This window comes from Taudactylus pleione, unplaced genomic scaffold, assembly GCF_031769625.1.
Source record: "Taudactylus pleione unplaced genomic scaffold, aTauple2 ptg000685l, whole genome shotgun sequence".
Lineage (NCBI taxonomy): Eukaryota > Metazoa > Chordata > Amphibia > Anura > Myobatrachidae > Taudactylus > Taudactylus pleione.
This window is the reverse complement of record NW_028285087.1, coordinates 5,706,255-5,718,759: the sequence shown is the minus strand read 5'-3', so window position 1 is coordinate 5,718,759 and position 12,505 is coordinate 5,706,255. Positions and strand designations below refer to the sequence as shown.

At 45.8% G+C, this 12,505-nt stretch overlaps 1 protein-coding gene across 2 annotated transcripts in view; it reads left to right on the top strand.

Annotated features, from left to right (window-relative positions):
* Positions 1–5,564: 5,564 nt before the first annotated feature.
* CD4 (CD4 molecule) overlaps positions 5,565–12,505 on the top strand; it is a 55,333-nt gene continuing 48,392 nt past the window's right edge. The window contains exon 1 of one of the 2 annotated variants that reach the window (XM_088456050.1): positions 5,565–5,652. The gene's annotated coding sequence lies outside the window, so the exon portion shown is untranslated. Of the gene's footprint in view, positions 5,653–11,378; positions 11,446–12,505 lie in introns of those variants that run through there. The other variant, XM_088456051.1, reaches the window with a different exon arrangement.

Below are 12,505 nucleotides of genomic sequence, written 5' to 3'. Positions count from 1 at the left end.
ACCCCTGCTCTGGGCCGTACACGTGCAAGTGAAAAAAAGGAAACTCGGCACATTTTTTTGGAAACTTCACATACCCCATTAGTAATAAGAGAAAAATGAAAATAATTGTTATCAAGTTCTCTGCTGTATTTTTATAACAAAATAAAGTTTTGTGTTTTTTTTTTTTAACTATAAATATATATTTTCCAAACTTTTTACTCTTTGAACTGTAGATTTCAGCAGATACAACCTACGGAGATCGTAATAAACAACAAGGGCTACAGTTAGTTTTTACTTCATCGCAACAATGTTACTTCTCTGTACAATGTTTGGAAATAATCTGATTGTCGTCTGAATGATAGGAATTAATGCAGCTAAGGGGGAGATGCATGAGAGGTCTATTTACTAAGCTGTGTTAGGAGATAAAGTGAACGGTGATAAGGTACCAGCCAATCAGCTCCTAACTGTCATATTTCAAACACAGCCTGTGAGATGACAGTTAGGAGCTGATTGGCTGGTACCTTATCACCGTTCACTTTATCTCCTAACACTGCTTAGTAAATAGACCCCTAAGCCTTGAAAAGTGATAAAGTGGAGAGTAATAAAGGACTAAGCAATCGGCTCCTAACTGTCATTTTTCAAACACAGCCTTTAAAGTGACAGTTAGGAGCTGATTGGTTGGTACTTTATCTCTACCCACTTTATCACTTTTCAGGACTGAGTACATCTCCCCCTAAGTGAAATTGGACATTTCCATGTGGCCTATTCACTAAAGCCTTGGAGAGAGATAAAGAGATAAACGATAAGTATCAGCTCCTAACTGTCATGTCACAGGCTGTGTTTGAAAAATGACAGTTACAGCAGGAGCTGATTGGTTGGCACTTATCTTTCTCCACTTTATCTCTCTCCAAGGCTTAGTGAATAGACCCCCACGTGCCTTATTTCATACAGGTGACTAGTGCGTGGAGTGGCGGTGCCTGGAGGTGGGGTGGGGGGTGGGTGAGGCTTCCTTCTGCCCCTGAGCTTTGCAGGGAGCCTAGAACAGAGTTACAAATAGGAAGAACTCATGAGATGTATCACTGCCATCTACCTTTGTGACCAAGATCATTTCTGCAGTCGCTGGGGGGGATTATAGCCCTATTTATGGGATAGATTAAGCCTTTGCTATGTATTCTATGATGCAACAGAAGAAAAAGCCGTATCCAGTAACTACAGTATTACACATTATCAGTGTTATTTGGTGGTGTCACCCAGCGATTCCCCTTTGTGTCTCTGTTACGATGACTAATCGATCACAGGATGTGAGTAACAAAAACCGGTACAGGGGATCCCTATTCTGCAGCTGCAGAAACCTTCTTTAGTTACAGTAAATATACTGCAGTACTGTAACCCACCTAACGTCGGGCTGCTACTCGTGTCCATCCTTCAGGCTGCTACTTGTGTCCATCCTTCTGCCCTCAGATAGTCATTTCTGTGTGTAATATAGATTTTGGTGACAGCAGTATTAGCATCTCCAGAAACAGTATTTTGATATATTGTGCTTCATTTCTTTGACTAGCATGGTAAAATCTAAGACCCTATACCCACTTCCTAATAAGCAGGACAGTTGGGGAGGGGGGGTGGGGTGGGTGTTGCCTTTCCGTTCAGTAGTCTATTCATCATCACTTTAATTTATACAAAAAGCAAGTAAAAGTTTCCATTTTCACATACTTTTGTATAACTTAAGTATCTGAACCATTCATCACAGATATCTCCTACGTATCTATCAACCCCAATGTGGGGACATAAATTCATCAAGCTCCGAAAATGCTATATTTTTGGAGCTTGACTGCGGAAACGTATGCCATATTCAGATTGCCGGCCACAGCTCCTCTCCATGGGAAGGAGTCCAGGATTCTGTCCACCCCCATTCGGCTCCTTCCGCTGGAGGTCACGCATGTGTGAACTGACGTTCAAGTATCACTGCAAGGTCAGGCTCGGTGATAGGGACGTGGAGCGTGGAGACTGCTGATCATCGGGTCACCGCTCTCCGCACCAGAGCATGATTTGGTCCAGAAATCTAGTACCCACCGCTGCTTGATGCTTAATCATAGGGGGCTGCCACACATTAACATAGAGGTTTTTTTGTGATCTTTAATTTACTCCCATGATTCGAGCCGTCTCCATAGCAAAAAATGTGCCCTTTGCCGACTCCGTTCCTGAACATGTGACATTTTGAGGTCACAAGATGTGGGGGTGGGTGGGGCTGAGACCAGGGAGAAACAGAGCGTCTTTCTAGGCTGCAGGGGACCATTCCAGGCACCCTGCGTGCCAAATACTGGTGTCACAGGGTAGCAACAGTGCCGCCCCCTAGGCCCTGAGACCCTAGTGGTGGCACCGCTCACCCACTCCTAGTTACGGCCCAGATTCTAGCACCTACTTAATTGGCTTCTGAATAAAATCCGCCTGTGTTTATCTGTGGCAGGGAAATTAGAGTGTAAGCTCTATCGGGGCAGTGATTGCTGTGCCTGGACATTATTTTCTGTTTGTACAGCACCTTGGCACATGTTAGCGCTGAATAATAAATATGGTATTTGTACTATCATGTCTGGTATTACAGTCCTGCACACTGCCAGCCGGAATCATTACACAGGGGGAAACTGACAACCACTTGTTATCCTGACTGTAAATGACATATTACTTAGGTGAAGTGCTGAGTGGATGGAAAGTGCAGACACTGAGAACTGTTAGTGACAGGGAAAACAATGTATTAGATTGTATGCAGTGAGCGATGAACGACGTACGTCACTGGGTAGGAAACTCTAAGTAAGTGCAGCCTCGCGCTTCTTCACATTTACAGACCATGGCGGCAAAGTACCCAATATGACTTTCAGTCTTTGTAATTGCCGCTCTGAACGGGGCATTTACTGGGCTGACCTAGATTTACACTCAGATAGGATGATGATAATATTGCCCTGTTGTGACCTTTCCTTAATAATATTCAGTTATTTAGTACCAGTTATTTTGCATATTCCGCAGCGCTGTACAGAGAGTATCTCAGTCACTCCTATTGGTCACTGCCCCAGGGGAGCTTACAATCTATACTCACTATCACATGGACACACACACATCATTTTTGTCAGTTAACAGTTAACCTACAGTACAAGTATGTTTTTTGTTAATGTGGGAAGAAACAGGAGCGCCCAAAGTAAACCCACGCAAACGCGGGAAAAGGTACAAACTCTACACAGATTGACCATGGCCAGGAATTGAATCCATGGCCGCAGTGAAGTAAGTATAGTCTGTGGGCGTAGAGTGTGAGGTGTGGATCCCCCTGGATGGAGTGGCCTGTGTACATTGCGCACCCTGCACCCATTATAGATATACCGATGCTAACCACTACCCCAACCGTACTTCTTCATATGATTTTGCTGATATAAGCTTCTAAAAAAAATAAAAAAAATGTTTATTGGGGTAAATTCCACCCCAAAAATGTGTTAAAGTAAAATATGATAAAATACACAATGTTACTTAGGTGATGACATCGTAATGCTGCAGGTTCCAAGAGGCCTGTAAGGCCCAGAGCAGGAGTACACAATGCTGCAGGATTATGCATGGTTCTCCTGCCTGACCTTCCTACTGTATGTATAGAAATTTCAACAGCTCCACCGGTTAGTGGGCCTGATTCACTATGGTGCGCAATTCTTCTTATACGCACGCAACTGCAGTTACTAATATCAGCGGCGCTATTTAAAAGTTTGCATTTACATTGCGATCGCAGCCTGACATAAGGACGCCCACTTCCCCTTACTCACATCCGTATACTAGGGGGACATAGCAAAACAATCGGTAACATCGAGTAACATCGGACCCATAAATACACCTGCACAAGCCCTAACATCACTCTTTGCTAACATCCACGCCCGCTATCAGTGCTATGGCTGCTTATGGCCACGCAGTAGCTAATTTATGCACGCCCCTGCAACGCCGTTCGCCCGACCACCCCCCCGTAACCACCCGCAAACGGCAGTTCCTGTGAATTACTCTGCTCTGGGTCTGTGCAGCCTCTGAAATCGCAATTCTGATTGCAATTGCTAGTTCGCTCACGCGCGCTGCGATGCATGCGCAGAATACAACAATCGACCGACTGCGTGCGTCTTTGCAGCTGCGATCCAAGCTGAATCAGGCACAGTGTCTACGAATCTATATCTCCTGACATGAGATATGTGCTACTTTCGCAGCAACTGAATCTTTCGGATAACTATGCAATGCTTAGCTCCCCGGCACTGGTTAGCGTACACTCATCGATTCACCGACCAATCCAGGTCCCCTTTGCACATACATATCCCATACCTCCCAACATGACCCTCTCCAGGAGGGACACAATGCTCTGGTCCTGGACTTCCCTTGTAATTGATGATTGGTGGCGGCTCCAGAGGTGGGGCTGCAGCACAGTCCAATATTCAAATAGGGGAGTCACACCAACTGCCAGTGAGTCCCAGCCAGTGATGTTTGGCAGTGTGTGAAATGACAGTTGGTGTGACTCCCCTATTTGAATTTTGAACTGTGCTGCAGCCCCGCCTCTTACCAGGGAAGTCCAGGACCAGAGCATTGTGTCCCTCCTGGAGAGGGTCATGTTGGGAGGTATGATATCCTGCCTTCTCTGGGTCGCACATGCGCACTGCACTGGAAGCTCGGCCTTTAGTTCAGGTTGCAGATTCCACATGAAATAATAATAATAAACTAATAAGAATTTGAATACAAAATTGTATATATATATATATATATATAATAATAATAATAATAATAATAATAATAATAATAATAATAAAGCCTCTTATTCTTTTAGCCCCCGTTCTCGCTGTCTGCAGGTGGTGCTAGGGATTGTAGAACAGTCACAGTCCTGCAACACCAGTGTTCTTGGTAAATAGATGATAGCTAACATACTCAGGTAAAGCAGGTGGAAGCTATTGCTGCAGACCCCCGGTATTGGCTACCGCTGGTGGTAGCCTGCAATAAATAGGAATAACCTTTATCTTTGGTGTAAAGAGATGTTCTATATTAGATGGATTATATTAGTGTTTAGATGTAGAATTTCTATTCATACCCCTCTATGTACAATTTAGGGTGAATATATGAAATGCAGACAGTATCATTAATCCTAACAAGAGCTTAATGCAGCATAAACGGATGTACGAACTGTTATTATAGCACAAATACAGCTGTGTATCTGGTGCCCTCTACTGGTAAGGCTCATGACAGCAGCATTATGCACTGTGATAATACACAAGTCTTTCTCTAGGCAACCTGTTGCACGCCAGATGCTGTGGAACTACACATCCCAGCATGCCTTGCCACAGTTTTAGCATGTCATAACAGCAAAACTGTGGCAGGGAAAGCTGCCTGCTGGGATGTGTAGTTTCACAATATCTGGAGTGCCACAGGCTGCCTAACGGAAAGGTATATTTCCCCTTCAGTTTCTGTACCTGGAAGTGGCAGAAACTGAAGGGGATCTATCCACGTCAGTGGCAAACACAGCATTTCTAGAGGGAAATTTCCAATTGCTTGATTTCAGAGCAAGTGTGGCCAGTCCATGAGAAGGACATAATTACTTATCCAGCTTTAATATGCGTCATGCAAAGTGTATTGTGTTTGTGTGTCATAATTCCAGCATATACAGGTCCAGCAATCACAGTAAGTATGCGGCTGTAGTGCCATCCTGCCTGAGCTGAATGTTTTTATGTCAGATGTGGGTCCTATGCCAGGGCATTGGAGCAAGACCGGGAGTCTGGGGGAGCAGCAGAGGCAGGGGCATTGAATTTGCCCCTAGCACTGCCCTGGGCACATATGTACATATTGGTCTCCTTATCCACTGGATAGTGTATTATACGCAGGGGTTAAAGTGGGCCGGAAGAGGACGGAACTGCGTTCCGTCACTTATTTTTGGAGATGGAACCAGTTCCGCCTCCTCTTCCGACCCACCTAACCCCGGTGCCGCAGGGAGGCTGCATTTGCTGGGCGCCCACTGAGAATTTGTTACCAGCTGGCACCCGGTTCCCTCCCCGCAGTGCCAGCAGCAGCCGGAGGCTGGAGCTCACTTATGAGCTCCGGCTCCAGCTGAGTGCAGTACACTATGGGAGAGACGTCATGACGTCTCTCCCATAGTTCAAAGGAGCAGCCGGGCGGAGTAGGCGACGGCAGTGGACGCGGGAGCGGGACTTAAGGTAAGTATTAGGTTTTATTTCTTTTGTATTGGCTTCACAATTACGGGCTAGGGGGCATTACTCAGGGGCAGGGCCGCCATCAGGGGGGGACTGCCGGGCCTGTTGTCCCGGCCCCGGACAGAGAGGGGGCCCGGTGGAAGACGCTGCGGCTGGCAGCATTCCAAATAAGTTTTCAGCCGCGAGCGGAACGGCAGCCAAACGGCCGCTCCTGATTGGCTGCTTGCAGAACGACAACCAATTAGGAGCGGCCGCTCCTGATTGGTTGTCCCGCGAGCAGCCAATCAGCAGTGGCCGCTTCTGATTGGCTATCGGTCCGCGAGCAGCCAATCAGCAGTGGCCGCTTCTGATTCACTGTCGGGCCGCGAGCTGTGATTGGCTCCCGGCCATTGCCTTATTTGAAATGACACCGACGCTTTTTTGCTGGCTGCAGGTAAGTGCATAGCCAGTCTTTTCCTAATGCAGCCAGCCTTTCACTGCGCGTCCACCCCCCCAAGTCCAGACAGCCTCCCCTGCCATGTGCCTCTCCCCTACTCCAAACAGCCCTGCCTCCCCCTTCTCCAGCCTTTCCTAACCTGCCCCCCCAATAAGGGGGGGCTTCCCTGTCCTATGCTCTTTCCCAGGGGGGCCCTGAATATTTTATTAGTACCGGGCCCCACAATTTCTGGTGGCAGCCCTGCTCAGGGGGCACAACTACAGGGGGCTTTTCTCAGGGGGAACAACTACAGGGGGCTTTTCTCAGGGGGAACAACTACAGGGGGCATTACTTAGGGGGCACTACTACTGGGGGCACAACTACATGGGGCATTACTCAGGGGGCACAATTACAAGGGGCTTTCTCAGGGGGAACAACTACAAGGGGTATTATTCAGGGGGCACTACTACAGAGTGCAATACTTAGAGGGCACTACTGGGGGCATTACTTAGGGGGCACAACTACTGGGGGCATTACTCTGGGGGCACTACAACTGGGGGAATTACTTAGGGAGCACTACTACTTGGGGCATTATTACAGGGGGCACCACTCCTGGGGGCACTACCACTACTGTGGGCTCTGCATAAAGGGTACCACTACTGGAGGCACTGAATAAGGGTTACTGCATAAGGAGCAAAACTACTAGGGGCACCACTACTGAGGGCATTGCAGAGGGCACTGCAGAAGAGGCACCACTATTGGGGGCACTGAATAAGGGGCACTATCACTATGGGCACTGCATAAAGGGCACTACCACTACTGGGGGCACTATCACTACTGGGACCACTGACAAAAGGGGCACTACCACTATTGTGGGCACTGCATAATGGGCACCACTATTGGGGGGACTGCATCAGGGGCACCACAATGGGTATTGAATTTGCATAAGGGGCACTACTGCTGTGGGCATTGTATAAGGGGCACTACTACTGTGGGCATTGTGTATAAGGGGCACAAATGTGGGCATGGTGTAAAAAGGGCACTGCTGTGTGTCATACATGAATAAGGGCCACTACTATGTGGTGTAATGTGAATCGGGTGAATCAAGATTGTGCTACTGAGTGGTGTAATTTGAATTGGGAATACAATTGTGTGACTACACCCATTTATTTTGTGACTACGCCCCCTTCTTTTGAAAGCCATGACCCTTTTTTTGCAGCTCACCGTGCGCATTGTTATTTTTTTAGGGGGAGGAGGGTGAGTTCCCCCACTTCTCTAGGACCACTTTAAGCACTGATTATACGGTATTAATAATTAGCCCTATTGATGGTCTATAACAGTGCATGTTTTACAGATCTCCTAGTTGGTGCCCAAGTGTTTTCATTAATGGCTGACACATGTTAAAAGACCCACAGGTGGTTCTAATTATTTAATTTGTCATACTGAGAACATGAAGCATTGGGGAGGGGGGTTTCCAGGCAACCCCCCCACCCCCCGGCGTTTGCCTATGCAACCCAGCTCTAGAATATGCTTCAAGTCCTGTAAATAATGGGGAGGTGATTCAAGCCTTTTATCTTTCTCCACTTTGTCTCTTTCCAAGATTTGATAAACCTCCTCCTTGGAGTAGAGAATTTGCGCAGAGCAACCAATCCGTTTCTAACTATCATTTATCTAGCACAATCTTTGAAATGACAACTAGAAGCTGATTGGTTGCTTTGGGAAACTGATCGTACTTTACTTTGTTCTGCGAGACCTCGTATGGCCTACTGCGCAGTCATCCGACAGCGCATACGCGAGTGTCTGTTACCGGGGAGGGATCCGGTAATGGCCAGTTTTCTGGGGATTTCCTGCTAAATTGGTTTAATAAATATGCCCCAAGGCTTGGTAACATCTCCACTACATTCCGTGTAAACACTGCTGGCATCATTGCTTATAATCAGTGAGTTATGATGTCATCAATTCAGCGCTCATTAGGATAATGTGAGCACTGTAAATAATAATACATCTTCTACTGTAAAAGATTGTAGTCACCTCACATAGCCATGTCCTGAAGAGCCCTTAGGACCTATGACAGTCCCTGGAAATTAGGGACCTACACAGTACATTATGAGAATATGAACTATTATTTTCTGCTTGTGGGGATAATTATTCCTTTTCACACACTCACCTCCCACTTCTTCCTGTTGGCAAAGCTGCTCTCACCAGAGACCTGAAACCTCAGCCACATACCCAGGAATGAGAGAACAATCCTGTAACTACAGTAAGCGTCTGTATCTCCAGACCATCTCACCCACAGAAGCCACTCGCTGCTGGTTCTAACCTCATACGCAGCCAGCTGAGACCTTGCCCCTCTCTCTGCTCTGTACAGTGTATATTTCTGTGCTGCTGCCCATGTAATGCCAGGTTCTGGGCATCAGAGACAGCCAAACTGTGACAACGATACACAGGACAGAGTATTATGTAGTGATGTTAGTGTAAATATACTAAGGGGCCTATTTATTCAAACGCAATCGGCAAAACTCTGGAGAACCCGCCAGACTTGGTACTGGTGTATCCATAGTGGTAGCAGGGACATGGGCTCCTCCTGGGTCAAGGTGGGTTTTGTACTGCACACCCTGCACCCAGAAAGGTGCCACCCACCTTTAGCTGGCATCACTATCTTTCCTGTGATATATTCTGAAGATGGCGCCATCAATAGTGATAGTGATGACTCTTCAATCTTCTACCAAAAATACCAGACAGATGGCGCCACGGCCACCAGTTGGGCTAGGAAGGGGGGGGGGGTGCTTTGTGGTGGACCTGGCATTGATACGCCTCTGTCTCAGCATGGTAAATAGTGGTGGTAGCTTTTGGCTACTAAATAAATATTACAGCCACCTATAACGGTGTTGAACTTCCATTTCCCCAAAATATTGCATTGTATTAAATGTGGACTCAGACCGAGAGAAGAAAACCTAGAGGAAATATTTACTAAAGTGCAGGTTTTTAGAAGTGGAGAGGTCCTAGCGCCCGTCGGTTCTGGGACTAGGAATAGAGACAGCGCAAAATCCTTCGGTCTGACAAGATGCAATCTCTGAAATATTTTTATAGACATCTGTGGGGAAACTAGTAGAGGATCCTGGGGAGATCTGGCTGTTCTTCCCATCCCTGAGACTGAAGAGCTATTCCGCACCCCCAAATATTAGCCGATATGCCTGAGAAACAGAGAAAAATTGCATCCGTAACTATTATATACTTGGGGCATTATAACCCTACAGTGGCTTATAGAAAATGAAAGTTATTAAGTCAATCTAGTCTAATCTCATTCTAAAGGCTGATAAACTGGAAGGGAGCCCCCATGTACTGCTTATAACTATATATGTGCTCCCTGAGGATTGAGGTAACCGATTTCAGCTCTGTGTCGCAGAATATGAGGGGCCACGGTTCTTGATCAAACTGGAGGTTGTGGATCTAAAGGAGATCAAAGCTTTACCTCAGTTACTTCAGAATATGCTTTCTTTAGACAAGAAGAACATAAAGTTGGTTGGGTGCTTGTACATTTGGGACCAACACGATGGGCTCTGTTGAAAGAAAGCTTCAGGCCGTAATCCACGACTGGGAACATCTATTTAAAATAAATACTTAAGTCCTATGATGTCATCACCACTGAGCTGACAGCAGAGATGGTGCCAGGAACCCCTCGGATGCAGACATTATTCCTTTCATTTCCTGCCCTCAGCGACATCTCTCAGTTGAAGAGGGAATTTTATTTTAATATCTCTTCAGTTACTTCAGCAGAACGGAGTTTGCGGCACGTTAGCTCTATCTTCCAAACGTGTCAGTGTGCGACCATTTCAGAGATACTTGTCTGCTATGTAGTTGTTTTTTTTATTTTTTTATTTTGCCTGAAGCTTTGATTTAATTAAGGTATAATCTGTCCCAGATTCAGAATCATGAGGCTACGTCTGTTGCGTTCTGCAGGAATCGGCGCCATTTTGCCATCCTTTTTCAGCAGAATATAAATCTTTGTTGGGAGGTAGGCCTCTGGCACAGCCCATTGTCCGTTCTATCCACCTCTCTATTCGCATTATCTCTGGCTAGCAATCATAAATGTGAATCCACAGGGCTGCCTATGGGTTTATGCCACTGTGTTGTGGCCTTGATTGGGTGCAGTCATTTTTGTGGGAGTTCTGCGGCTGGGGGTCTCGGTGAGGGAGGAAGGGGGGGGTGAGCGAAACGTGATATTCGGAAGTGACTGGTAAATCAGAGTTTATCTCTGGTGAACATCAAATATAACAGAAACCCACCACATCCCCCCTAAATACTTCTATTCACAGGTATATATCCACCCACACACTGACTGCATACAACCCTACACACGTCTACATGTCTCTCAGTATAGAGCAGATGTTCCCAAACGCTTTCCTCAAGGCTCCCCAACAGCGCAGGTTTTAGAGATCTCCTTGGTTGAGCACAGGTGGTTAACGCAAATTGACTAAGGTACTAATTAATTAAATTATGGTCAACCTTAAAACCCGGACTGTTCGGGTGCCTTGAGGACCGAGTTTGGGAACCTTTGGTATATACATCCATTATATCCAAACCAGCACAATTGCTACATGCACCTAGAACATAGGTTCTCAAACTCGGTCCTCAGGACCCCAAACAGTGCATGTTTTCCAGGACTCCTCACAGAATCACAAGTTAAATAATTAGCTCCACCTGGATCTTTTTAAATGTGTCAGTGAGTAATGATTACACCTGTGCACCTGCTGGGTGACCTGGAAAACGAGACCTGTGTGGTGTGGGGTCCTGATGCCCGAGTTTTAGAAACACTGACCTCCACAGTGGATGTTATGCTGCATACATACGGTACAACCTGCACAACCAATGATATCGCTGATAGATTTCCCTCCAACTTTCTGTAGTGCAGGGCAAACGATTTTGGCTGTACACACTGACAGATATCTATGATAGACATTTCAGTGAAGTCATCTCTTTACATGCAAATCGTGTTGAAATCGTCCAAGTTGGCCTGCATGTACGGACGACCATAGATATTGTTATTGATCATGTGCACCGTTAGTCGTTCGTTGATCGTTCGCTGCATAAAAATTAACTAAATGAACCATTTATCGTTGATCGATATCGTTCATTAGAATCGTACCATGTGTACACACCATTACTGCTGTGGTTTGAAGGAAAATCAGTGGTAATAACAGTACTCTTATGCCCCTTTTACACCACAGCCACAACCTCTGTTATTGCAGGGTTTACCTGGGGGGTTGCTGCTAGGTCTAAAGCTTCATACACACACAACGATTGAGTTAATGAACGATTTTAGTAAACGATTTTCTACCTTGAAAAAATGAACTAAAATCGTTTACTAAAGTTGTTCATTTACTATGTTCATTTAATGTAATGAACGATTTTTATGAACTACAAACGATTTTTGCATATTAACTTAATGAAAATCGTTGAGTTGACAAGTCTGACTGAACTACAAACTACAAACGTGAACGCGCATGAACAATAATCGTTCATAGTTTGACTCAGAAAGTTAACGATTTTTTCAAACGATTATCGTTAAACAATATCGTTTAACGATAATCGTTAAAAAAATCGTTGTGTGTGTATGCACCTTAAAGGGGACAAGGGTTGGATTCCCGGGTCGAATGATCAAACCCTGGACTTAGGTGGAAAAGCGGTGTTATTCACTTTCATGTCAGTTTCCCAGTATTAGTGGTATAGCTGTACAAGTAGCAGCAATAGCAACTGTGCGCGGCTGTAGGTGCCGTGGGTCCCCAGCTGTGACCCCAATAAAATTTCAATACGATTTAACACAGCTTTTTTCTTGCAGCCCAAGAGCAGGTGCAAAATAATCCCTATTTTAAGGGCACCTCCCTAAAGGCTCATACATAGATGATATGCC